The 12,703-nt window shown below is 37.8% G+C and overlaps 1 pseudogene; it reads left to right on the forward strand.

Moving 5' to 3' along the window:
• The first annotated feature begins 126 nt into the window (after positions 1 to 126).
• The window catches only part of LOC124982746 (antigen WC1.1-like), a 58,342-nt pseudogene continuing 45,765 nt past the window's right edge, over positions 127 to 12,703 (forward strand).

Genomic DNA, 12,703 nt, shown 5'->3' on the forward strand with positions numbered 1-12,703 from the left:
ATCTCAATATGCTAAAAGTATGAAGGTTATGAGTGATTGTTCTTCTGCTTCATCATACATCCTGATAGTTTCCACATTTTCTGAATGCATGTGTAATACTTTTATAGAAAAGAAAATTATAACACCATGCGGGGAGGGGAACAGAAGGCAGCACTGACATCTGTTGCCACCTGGATGATCACAGGGCAGCTGTGTCCCAAGCCTCAAAAGGTGGTAGTGTAGAGCCACAGGCCTGGGAATGGACTGGACAGGCCAGGGCAGCAGTTTCCACACAAGAGATAGAAGAGGAAAAGAAGTCAAACTAAGTAAGTGGCTTAACTCCCAGCTGGGTGTGGTGGCACACACTTGTAATCCCAGTGGCTAGGGAAGCTGAGGCAGGAGGATCATGAGTTCAAAGCCAGCCTCAGCAATTTAGCGAGACCCTATGCAACTTAGTGAGACCCTGTCTCAATATAGAAAATAAAAACTGGGGATGTGGCTCAGTGGTTAAGGGCCCCTGGGTTCAAGCCTCGGTGCCAAAAAAAGAATTGAGCTAACACCTGGTTTAAGCTATGCCTCCAGGTTCACCTGCTTCACCCATTCTTGGTAGCATGATGGTGTCCAAGAAGATGCTTTTCTTGTATGGTCGGTGCCAAGTATATCTTTTGACCCTAAATCAAATTCAGCAAATGTTTCTTGATTCCCTCATCATGTGTCAAGCACTGTTCCAGGCACCAGGATACAATTGACAAGACAGTACAGTACCTGCTCTTATGGCTTACGTACTTTTCAGGGAAGAGAATGCACAAGTAAATAAGAAAATTTCAGTTGTAAGCAGCATGAAGAAGTCAAAATGGCATAATGTATAGAGAGTAAAGGTGAGAGAAAGGGGGAGCAAAACTAGGGTGGTCAGGAAAGGCCTTTCTCATGATCTGTATGACTAGCCAGCCATGGGTAGTTCTGGTGAAAGAGCCATCCAGGTCCTGGGGAGCAAATGCAAGGCTGAGGTTGAAAAATTTGAGCACTCCTAACAGCAGGAGGACCAGAGTGGCTGGAATGTAAGGAATGGGGACAGGAGTAGCAGACCTGCACACCCCATACCTCAAGACTCCCTCTCCCCTTGCAGCCCAAGCTTCTTCAGGGAGCAGGTCATTTTTGCTACTTCCATTCCAGGATATTCCTTTCGCACGTACTGTACCATAAACTGCGCTTACCACACTGCTGGAACTGGTAAGGTTACTGCCAAGGTCAACAGGCACATTTATTTCTGATCTTGATCTAACTCGTACTTGATCCAAAGTCAGCTCTGCTATACAATATTTTACAGGTTGTATACTGCATAGTTCTGAGAGTGTAGGGGTGCATTAACACAGTCCATATGAGTGATGCTTTGCAGTGTTGTGTAGTGCAAAATCTATATGGCTTTGCTCAGTGGCCCTGCATTGATGACCACTCTACTCTAAACTTCCCCCACTGCTCTTCTTTCCTAAGGTCTCTCCTGTATCTGTGTGTCTGTCTACTCCATGAATAATGTTTTTAAGAGCTCAGTTCTTGTCCTTCTGCCTTCCTTGCATTATGGGATCCCTTGGTGGCTGTATCCACACCTGCGGCTATAACTATAAAGTGATGACAGTTCACCCTAGATCTCCACCCCAGGTCTTAGATACACTGCACTCTTCCTAGTTCTGTCCCCAACATGTGGGTGTTCCATAAACATCTTAGGCTCAGTAAATTCAAAAGAGGAATATCCTTCCAAATTTCTCATTTCATGTATTCTTGGAGATATATGAGCAGAAAAAGTGAGTGGATCTGGACTTCTTGTTTTTTAGTATTCTTAAGGTAACCCAGTTCTTCAGGATCTTCCTCCTCAAAGTAGCTCACAAAAAGTCTTCTGATCTTTGTACTTCCTTTGTTAAGTACTTTTGTTTAGGGGCTCAGCATTGTTCTTGGATTACTATGAGAGCTTCTTATTTTTTTCTCATTTCATTCATCCCCAACTCCTCATCATTGGAACTAATGTTCTTAGATGTGACACAGGGTTTCTTACCTCTCTGACTTTTCACAACTGTGCATGACATTCAGAACTTTAATTGATGCCTGTTGAATGAACTGAAAGCACAATGAAAGTGGGTCGAAGAATCAGGAAATGCCAAAGGAGCCACTCCATGTTTGTAGATAATGTTTTGATTCTTCCCAAGTTGGAAAAGAGGGATTGAATTCTTGGTTCCTATGTCTTGCTCCCACGAGGGAAAGTGCCCTTGATAAGGAAAGGTTTTGGTAAAGGAGAGCACACTTAAGAGCACACCGCCCTGCTGGGTACAGTGGTGCATACCTGTAATCCCAGCACCTGGGGAGGCTTAGGCAGGAGGGTTGCAGTTCAAAGTCAACCTCAGCAACTTAGTAAAGACCCTATCTCAAAATAAAAAAACGGGCTGGGGATTTGGCTCAGTGGTTAAGCACCCCTGGGTTCAATCCCCTGTACCAAAAAAAAAAAAAAAAAAAAAAAAAAAAAAAAGGACAGTGTTCTTTTTCTTTTTTTTTTTTGGTACTAGGTGATTAAACCCAGCGGTGCTTAATAACTGAGCCACATCTCCAGATCTTTGTTTTTTCTTTTGAGACAGGGTCTTGCTAAGTTACTTAGGGCCTTGCTATATTGCTGTGACTGACTGAACTCATGACTCTCCTGCCTCAGCCTCCTGAGCTGCTGGGATTACAGGCATGTGCCACCATGCCCAGTGCACTGGACCAAACCTTGGAATGAGCTAGAACCCTGTCCAACTACTCTTACTACAGAAGGGAGAACATAACCCCTGGAGAGGGACTTCTGAAGGGGGTGGAATGTGTCCTGAGCAGAGGCTCCTAAGTGCCTAGGGCTCAGGCTTGAGCAGTCACATGGAAGTGGGAAGGAGCTCTGTGTAGGAACCCCTGACTCTAGAGACCAACAGCAACTTGGCAGCAGAGCTTCCATGCTGCCATAGGGCAGCATGTTTAGGTGGTGACAATAGGAGGAACCATCCTGGGTGTGAATGATCAGTGATAGCCTTGACCCTTGACCACCAGTGGCTTTACTGTAGCCATAGACATCTGAATGAACTGCTCTGTGGTGGGCTGGGTGCTGCATTTGCATTGGTCCTGCTCTCATTTGCTCAGATTGGGAAGAGAGAGTATTGGAGCAAAACTCAGCCATAGCTAATTAATAAGAAATTGGAAGAGGACTTTAGCAAATATGCACTCATGCCCACATGCACGCATATACGCACTCACAAAAGGGAATTCTCAATACCAGAAGAGCATAAATGGTCTTCTAGAATGCATAGACATGATTTCCTAATTAAAAAATTCACTTAGTAAACAGAAAAAGTGAATGATAAGAACCATTAATAGTCTGAAAAATAAAAAAAAATATAGTCATATAGAACAAAAACAATGACAATTGAGGTAAAAAAACAAAACAAAACAAAAAAACTAAGGGATTAGAAAAGATCTGGGAAACCTTGTGCACAGAACAATAGAAGTTCCAAAGGAAAACAAATGAATAAATTAAATGAAAAATAGAAAATGCTCCTTAGGACTGAAAAGTTCACTGAGTTTCACGCAAGATTAGAAAAACTGGGCTCCCTAGCATCAGGATAAAGGAGTTTTGGAATTTCAAAAACTGTGTGGAGATACCTACCCCCAGGGCAAGGTGGTCTTAATTACCATAAGAGATGGTAAGCCTGGATTGGGAAACGGGGCACCATGACCCATTAAGATATTGCAATAGGTTAATAGACCATGCTGTTGCAAGAGTGAGAAAGGTGGGTAGCCAATGAAGGCATCTCGAAAGGCTGGTGTCAGCACCACAATGGAAAATGATGACCCTTTGCCCAAGTTCAAGATCTGGACCAGTGGATTGGAGGGGAGGCTAATTCTCTTTGAAAAGAACCAATAGAATAGAGGGAAGGGGATTGAGAAGGAGGGAAGAGGGGAGGACGTGTAAAGTACTGGGGAATGAAATCTACCAAATTATGTCCATGTTGAATCCTGCTTTTATATATAATTACAATGTACTAATTAAAATAATAATGAAAGAAGGGAAATCATTAAAGTAGAGCAAGCAGACCAGGAGAGGGAGGAGGAGAGGGAAAGGAAAGGTCCTAGGGGAATGAGATTGACCAAATTATGTGCATATATGACTATGACATAATGATACCCACTTATGTATAATTATAATGGACTAATTAAAAAAAAAAGAACCTGTGATACCACTAGTATATTCAATAAACACTCCCAGATCCTCTCTAAAGAGACCTGTGACCATAAAGCGAGTAACTAACGGGGAAAGGAGATGCTCAGGTCTTTGAGGGATCTAAAACGCCTTTCCAACCTCGCTTGATATAGTGGGGAATGAATGGAAGCTAGGAAGTAAATGGAATCCTGACCCAAGGCCTCCTCAGTGTGGTTGTTTCTTTCAACCTTTAGCCTTTTCTGATTAATGCAATGAGTTATTATTAAAAGCATTATTCCCTTTCTTAATTTCTTAATTTCTTAATTCCCAGTTCTCCCTCACTCCCACATCCCATCAGTGATACCAGAACCTTTTAAATTCATTGTTAATGTCACTATGTAGCTTTTGCTACCTACCAAGAATACATTTACCCTAACATTTCACTTATAAAGCACAATAATGACATTGATTCAACAAGAATGTGATCAATAACAAGAATATTATCAATAACATTGAACTCTGTGCTTCCTGCTTATCTCTTTGCCATTTTCTCAAGTCATCACTCTCTTGCTTTTTATAAAATACTTTTATTATGCATGTATACTTCCCTAGTGTGTTTTTTTGAGTTTCCAGAAATGGCATCACTCTGTTCTTCCCTGGGATTTGCTTTTATTCATTTGACATATTTCAAAGACTCATTTATATTTTAATGTACAGCTGCAGTTCACAAATATACCACAAATTATTTGTTCTTCTGTTGGTAACATTTAGGTTGTTTCTACTTTTGGCTATGATGAGCAAGTCATTGCTATGAATATTTTTGTAGCTGTTGCCTAGTGCACATGTGCAGGAGATTTTTGGGTATGTTCTGAGGGATGGAATTGTTTAGTAGGGTATATACCAATTATTTGCTTATATAGCAAGGGGCGGAATTGTAAATATTTAGTTTATAAGGTCTTGCAGGTTTCCAAAGTGAGTGTGCCAATTTCCATCCACACCATCAGTGTATAATCCCCATTGTTTTATATCACCCCCATGCCTAGCACTAGTGAGTCCAACTTGTTATCTGACTTGGTAGTGTTGACTTATTAATTTTTTCATTCTAGTGACTTTAGAACATTTTTGTGTGTGTGTGTGTGTGTGATTTTACTTTACACTTCTTCAATTCATAGAGACTGAGACTGAGTATCCTTCCATGTTTACTGGTCACTCATAATTCCCCTTCTGTGAATTGCCTACTTTATTATTGCCCATTTTTATCAAGTTGTCTTTTTTTTACTGATTGTTAGAAGATCTTTATATATTTTGGATACTAAACCAAATGTATTACAAATAATACAGTCTCCCAGTTTGTGGTTTGTGTTTTCATTTACTTTCTTGTATTTTTTTTTTTTTTTTTTAGTAAAATGTTTCTCATTCTTTTAAGAAGTGATTATTGCTTTTTGTGTGTATATGTAAAGGTAAAAGTCCTTACTTCAAGGTTATAAAAATACTATTCTGTTAATTATTCTGTTAATGATTCAGCTTTTATATTTAAAATTTGAATCCATGTCAAATTGATTTTTATTTATGATGTGAGGTAAGGATCTATATTCTATACCTCACATTTTTCCATATGGATAATTGTTACAGAATCATTCATTGAATAACTTCTCTTTCTAGTGCTCTTCCGTGCCACCTATATCACATATCAAGGGTTCAAGGGTTTGTGGCTTTTTCTTTGGTATCACTTATCTTTTTTTCTATCCTTGTGCCAATACCACCCTGCCATAGTGCTCTAACTTTTTCATAATCCTTTGCCTCTGTCAGAGAAAATATCAACCCCCAGTTTATTCACTGTCAGTTAAAAATTCTCTTAAGCATACACACACACACACACATACATATATATATATATATATATATATATATATATAAAGATTTATAACATTCCATGAAAAAGGCTATTGTGATTTTAATTGAAATTGCATTTAATCTGTAGATCAATTTGGGGAGAGTTGATATCTCTACAATAATTCTTGTCTTCCACAAAACTTGTACAGAAATCTTTCAATATACTTGCATCTTTTTTTGGCGGGGGCGGGGCGGGTACCGGGGATTGAACTCATGGGCACTCAGCCACCGAGCCACATCCCCAGCCCTATTTTGTGTTATATTTAGAGACAGGGTCTCACTGAATTGCTTAGCACCTCGCTTTTGCTGAGGCTGGCTTTGAATTCGCAATCCTCCTGTCTCAGCCTCCCAAGCCACTGGGATTATAGGTATGTGCCACTGTGCCTGGCATACTTGCATCTTTATTATTGTTTTAATGTAAAGATTTATAATTGTTAAATTTTTTAGGTACTTATGTGCTATTATAAATTATGCCTCAAATTATATGTTGATTGTTTATTTCTAGCTTATGAAAATGAAATCATTTTTCTATATAGTATTTATATCCAATTTCTAAATCCTTTGACAATAGATTCTTTTTGGATTTTCTACACAGTCACACCACATAAAAACAATAGCCTTTTTGTCCTCTGTAACCTTTATATCTATTGTCCCAGTACTTTGTTTTTTGTTTTTGTGGTACTGGGAATTGAACCCAAAGGCACTTAACCACTGAGTCACATCCCCAGCCTTTTTTATTTTTTATTTTGAGACATGGTTTTGATAAATTGCTTAGGGCCTTGCTAAGTTGTTGAGGTGGGCCTTGAACTTGGGATCTTCCTGCCTCAGCTTCCTGAGTTGCTGGAATTACAGCATGTGCCACCATGCCCAGCCTTATTGGATCACTTTTTAATCATATTGTACTATCTTGATCACACAGAGCAAAACTGAATAAAAGAGTTTGTTTACATGAAATGATTCTACTTCTTCATCAGTAAGAATGGTTTTTGATGTATTTTTTGGTAAGAACAGTATATTAGTTTACAGAAACTTTGATATGCTTATGTGATAAGGCTTCTTTAAAAAATTGTGAATGTTATACTAAAAAACAGATATGGAATTTATTTTCTTTAAAAATCTTCAGAGACTACTGACTAATTATTTCAGTTCAAAGTTCTAAAGTCATCTTGGGATTTTAGAAATTATACTGAAACTAGCTTCAATAAGCAGTACAAATACCATTGATAATCCAAGTTTATTAGACACCTATGGCATCACAAAATTTTACCCTGATTGTATATTTAAGTAATTTTGTAGTCTACATCATTTAAATTAGTGACTAAGATTAAGAAAATCACTTCATAAAAACACTAATTATTTAAATTAATAAATTCAAAGAGTAATTAAATTATTTATACACCTATGTGTGCCTACATTACATACTCTTAAATAATTGCAAAGGTAATAACTTATTTTACCTCTAAGGCAAGTGTAAATAATTTAGATTTCATTTAATCTAATCTTTTAGAAGGAAAAATTCAAATTCTTGCAAAACTTATTATAATGCCATGTCCACATTTTGCATTTTTATTTTACATTGTGGTAAAAATCAGAGTGACTATATATATGTAAAATCTTGCATGTCCAAAATTCACAAATCTATTTATTTTGGGGAGTTGGAGATCAAACGAGGGCCCAGTGCATGCTATGCAGGTGCTCTACTGGAGAACTATATAGCCCCACAAATCAATTTATCATGATTCAAGTGAACTTGTATTAAAATTTAATAATCATATTTATTTTACTATCATAACTTCTATGTTCTGGTTTTAAGATCTGAGGACAGAAAAGTTAAAAAATAATATATGTTTCAATTTGTAGCAATATATTTGAAATGGAGTTAGATCTAAAATAAATCTTTTGTGTTTATTTTCTCTTCAGACTTTTCATGATCATTAATCATTAGCCTATTGTACTTTTATTTTTCTTTCTGTAATACACCAGAGATACTGAGATCACTTAAATCCTGGTTTACTTTGGTGGGATTTCCTTTACTCTCATCCAAAATAATCTTTTAAAGGAGATAAGTCTTTTTTACTAGACAACAAGAGTGCTTAATTTTATTAATCTGTTAATTATTAGTTAATAATTTATTAATTTAAATACACTCCCCAACAATCTCAAGATAAAACACTTAAATAGCTTGTCCTAGGTTTCTAGCAAACTACACATTTATTCTACCTGTTTAGATCATAGGTCCTTTATCCTGAGGAAGGGCTGCCACTTTGGGCCATATCTTTTTTTTTCCTTACTCTGAGCTCAATGCTAGTTGAAATTTTCTAGCAATCTGGGAACATTTATCCCCTAAACTCTGCCAAATAACTTAATTTAAAATGTCACAAAGATGGGCTAGGGATGTAGCTTGGTGGTGGAGAGATTACCTAGCTTGTGGGAGTCCCTGGGTTCAATTCCCAGTACTGCAGAAAACAAAAATTTCTAACAAAAAGTCACTCATATGTCATAAGGAAACTTCCTTCTTCAAGTTAAGCTAATGTATCTAACTTGATAAAATTTTCAAATCAATACTTATTCCAAAAGAAAAATAGTAAACAATGTTTCTTTATGGTTTGACTGTATGGGCTTCATCAGTTCAAGAAAATTTTGTGCTTAGTCCACTAATAACACCTGGCAGCTGCTACTAGGCTGCAAAACCTGTTAACGCCATTATTTGATACCTAAAGTTCTCTTTCTTTTTGATGATTTTCAAAGCCAAAGTATCCTGATTTCGGACCATGTTAGAAGCAAGCACAAATCATAGTCTCCAACTCTCAAACACTGACAACACTGTCTTATTTCACTTTAACCAGCCAGTTTAAGATACCATTTTTAGCTTAAATACAATGAATCAAAATAAGTAAATTATTAAAAAAAAACCTGTTTCTTTCTTCGAACAAATGATTCAATAACAATGCAAATATCATACGCCTATGTTCCAGTAAGAGGAAGAAAAAAACCTAGCTATAGGTACAACCTTGGATAAACAGAAGATGGCACCAAAGGACTTTAGCAACATCCAACATAGTTGCTGCCTTCTCTATTAATGACCTATTTTCTCTCTCTCTCTCTCTCTCTCTCTCTCTTTTCTTTTTGAGCTGTACTATATTGTGAAGGCTGGTCTTGAACTCCTGGATGGAATCGATCTTCCCATCACAGCCTTCTGAGTCCTAAGACTACAGGAATGTTTCACTTTTTTTTTTTTTTGATACTGGGGATTGAACCCTAATCAGTGTTCTTCCACTGAACCACATCCCTAGCCCTTTTTATTTTTTATTTTGAGACAGAGTCTCGCTGAGTTGCTTAGGGCCTTGCTAAATTGCTAAGGCTAACTTTGAACTTGAGGTGCTCTTGCTTCAGCCTCCTGAGTGCTAGGCCCTGCAGTCTTCCACTTGTAATTGCTAAAGCTATGAATGGTGGTTTAGAGCTGTGCTCCAGAGTCACACTGCCCAGCTTCACAATGCTACATTTACTAATTGGATGACCTGTGGTGAATTACTTAACTTAGTTTTCCTCTTTGTAGAATAGGAACATTAATAAAAACCCTGTGAATATCTTAAAGTGGTAAAGAGAACTTTGCAGATGTAATTATGCTAAGGATTTTGAGATGAGGAGATTATCTTGTATTATTTGAGTGAGACAAATGTAATCTACAAGGTCCTTATAAATGAAGAGAGGGATGTGAGAGAGTCACAAAGCAGGAGACCTGATGGTGGAAGCAGAGGCCACAGTGATGTGATCACTGGTGGGAAGCCAGGTGCCAAGGAATGCCCAGCTGCCAGAAGCCAGAAAAAGCAAGGAAGTAGATTCTCTCCTAGAGCCTTAGAAGACTCTAGGTTAAAGCTGAACTTGGTGGTGCATGCTTGTAATTTGGTGCGCTGAAGCAGAAGTGTGAGTTCAAAGCTAGCCTCAGCAATTTAGCGAGATCCTGAGCAACTTATTGAGACCTACCTCAAAATAAAAGATAAAAAGGACTGGGGATGTGGCTCAGTAGTTAAGCACCCCGGGTTCAATCCCTGGTATTAAAAAACAAACAAACAAACAAATAAACAAAAGACTACTTCAACACAATACAGATAAAACCTCTCAGGACTCAGGGCCTTCAGAAATAGGCTTCCCTACCCAATCCAGAATATCAGCTGAGGTGCTGGATAAGGGAAAAGGAGTCATAAATGTGAAGGGGAAGAGAGGTTAAAAAGTACTTTTACTTTGTGACTAGTCAAAAAATGATGCACTGCAGGTGTGCATCTTTTAATTTTTTTGTTAGGTAAATTTATGTTGACATTAGCCCACTTTTCCTTTTTTCTATGCTTTCATAAATCAAAGCAGTGCTGATGGGGGATATGGCAGAAATTTGTTATAAAAGGATAATTAACACCCCTCAAGATGGATGCAGTGATTGATGAGGTTGTGTTTTGCATTCTGGGAAGAAAGTGAACATTTGTACCGCATTAGGTGAAAGTACGATGTTGTTATATTTGGATGTTTAAATATGTTGAGGAGAGTGTGGATATTGAATTTCCAATGGAGTGGACTTTATTGAATATTGGGTATTGGTACTTACTGTCATCTCTAACCTTACAAACACTCCTGTGTTCTTTAGAGGCTAAAAGCCACATTTCACAGATTCTCCCAGCCAGCAAGTTATGTATAGACATGTGAAGTTTTTGAGTGTGCAGTGGCTTCCAGCTGAGGTCCAGGTATCTGAGATTATTCCTGGGGGCTTCCCAGCAATTCATGCATTAGTACTGAACATGTATAGGGATAAGTGCTAACTTAAACTTACTTACCTGTTGAGACCATGGTAAGTCAAATATCCAAAGAGGTTCGAGTTAGTCTACATTACAGCATTTGCTGTGGTCAGACACACTGCCATGCTATATCTATTTCCTTTATCATACTTATAACCTTGTTTAGAAACTTCAGGATAGGTAATTTACCCCAGGATAGGTAATTTTTGTCATTCAGAGCGTGGAGTTTTCATACCAAAGATGACTGTGAGATAAATTACTTGATCCATCTATACAGCATTTCCTGCATTATTTTTCCACCTGTTGGGACACCTCTACCTGTGGACCCGTACTTGACTGGCTGATAGCTCAAAAGCATGTCTTTCATAGGAACTGCTAAGGAAGCTAACACCAAATTCTTGACCACTAAGAGTGAATTAAATCAATTTCTGTTCTGTGATAGAATGGGGAAATGTTACTCGGGAAGGTGGAGGAACTGCTGGGTATTGAGAACCTCACCAGGCCCAGCTCTGCAAGGTGAAGTCAGGCTGCAGAAGAGAGATTCATGGATTCTCCCTGTGGCTACAGTTATTTTGCATATAGAAGAGGAGAAAACCAAAGTAATAAAGAGTTAAGGAATAAAAAGAGTGAAATAGCACTCTAGGATCTGAGACTATCGCTTAGTGGGTGATAGAGCAACAACTGAAGAACTGTAAGGTGAGGTCTCCTCACTAAAAGTGCTTAAAATTGTAAACCTTCATTGCAGAGTTGAGAGCCCTGGAGTTCTCACTAGAGAAACATTCCTTGGGGCATTAAGAAATTAGTTTGGGTTCAAAGTCACATAGGTTCCAAAAAGTTACAGGTAAAATCCCTAACCTCAGCCTTTCCAAACTTTTCACTTTCATCTATTCTTAGGGTAGAGCTCTCCATTTCTTCACAATTAACTTGTGTTCCAGTGACTGAAACACTCCATTTCTGCAGTGCACAGTTAGTTTCTTTTTCTTACTTCTCACTTCTCTGTTGAGAACTTTTTCTACAACTCTGTAAAAAACATCTTGAACTTTCAGTACCTGGTGCCATTTTGGTTCAGGTATATCAATTGTCATGTTTAGTAAGAAGGGACAGGTTTAGTGTTAGCCACAGTCTTTCCATGATCTCAGCTATTCCCTTCAGGAATCATTTTTTTCTGTGGATTCCACTTTTGATCTCCTTGACTGAAATTTAAATCCCCAAGCTAAGTGGCAGAGAGAGCTATAGAACCTATTGCTTGGTTCTCTCTTATTTGGCAGATTTTCACCTACACAGAGGCAATTTAGTGTAGTTGTTAAAAGTGAGGGCTCTAAAGGAAATAAGATCAGAGCTGAAGTCAATGAAATTGAGAATAAGAAAAAAATACAAAAGATCAATGAAACGAAGAGTTGGTTCTTTGAAAAGATAAGCAAGATTGATAAGCTCTTAGTCAAACTAAGCAAAAGAAAAAAGAAAGACAACCCAAATTAATAAAATTAGAGATGTAAAAGGTACAGACATCGCAGAAATCCAGCAGATCATTGGGGACTATTTTGAAAGCTTACACTCTAATAAGTTGGAAAACCTAGAAGAAAAGGATACATTTCCAGACATATAAAATCTGATAAAATTGAATCAAGAATACATAGAAAACCTATACAGACCCATAACTTGTAATGAAATATAAACAGTAACAAAAAAATCTTCCAACAAAGAAAAACCCAGGAGCAGATGAATTCTTAGCTGAAATCCATCAGCTTTTAAAATAAGAGCTAGTGAAAATACTCCTCAAATTATTCCATGAAATAGAAAGGAATGCAACACTTCCAACTTCATAAGCCAATATCACACT

Source organism: Sciurus carolinensis, chromosome 4 (assembly GCF_902686445.1).
Source record: "Sciurus carolinensis chromosome 4, mSciCar1.2, whole genome shotgun sequence".
Lineage (NCBI taxonomy): Eukaryota > Metazoa > Chordata > Mammalia > Rodentia > Sciuridae > Sciurus > Sciurus carolinensis.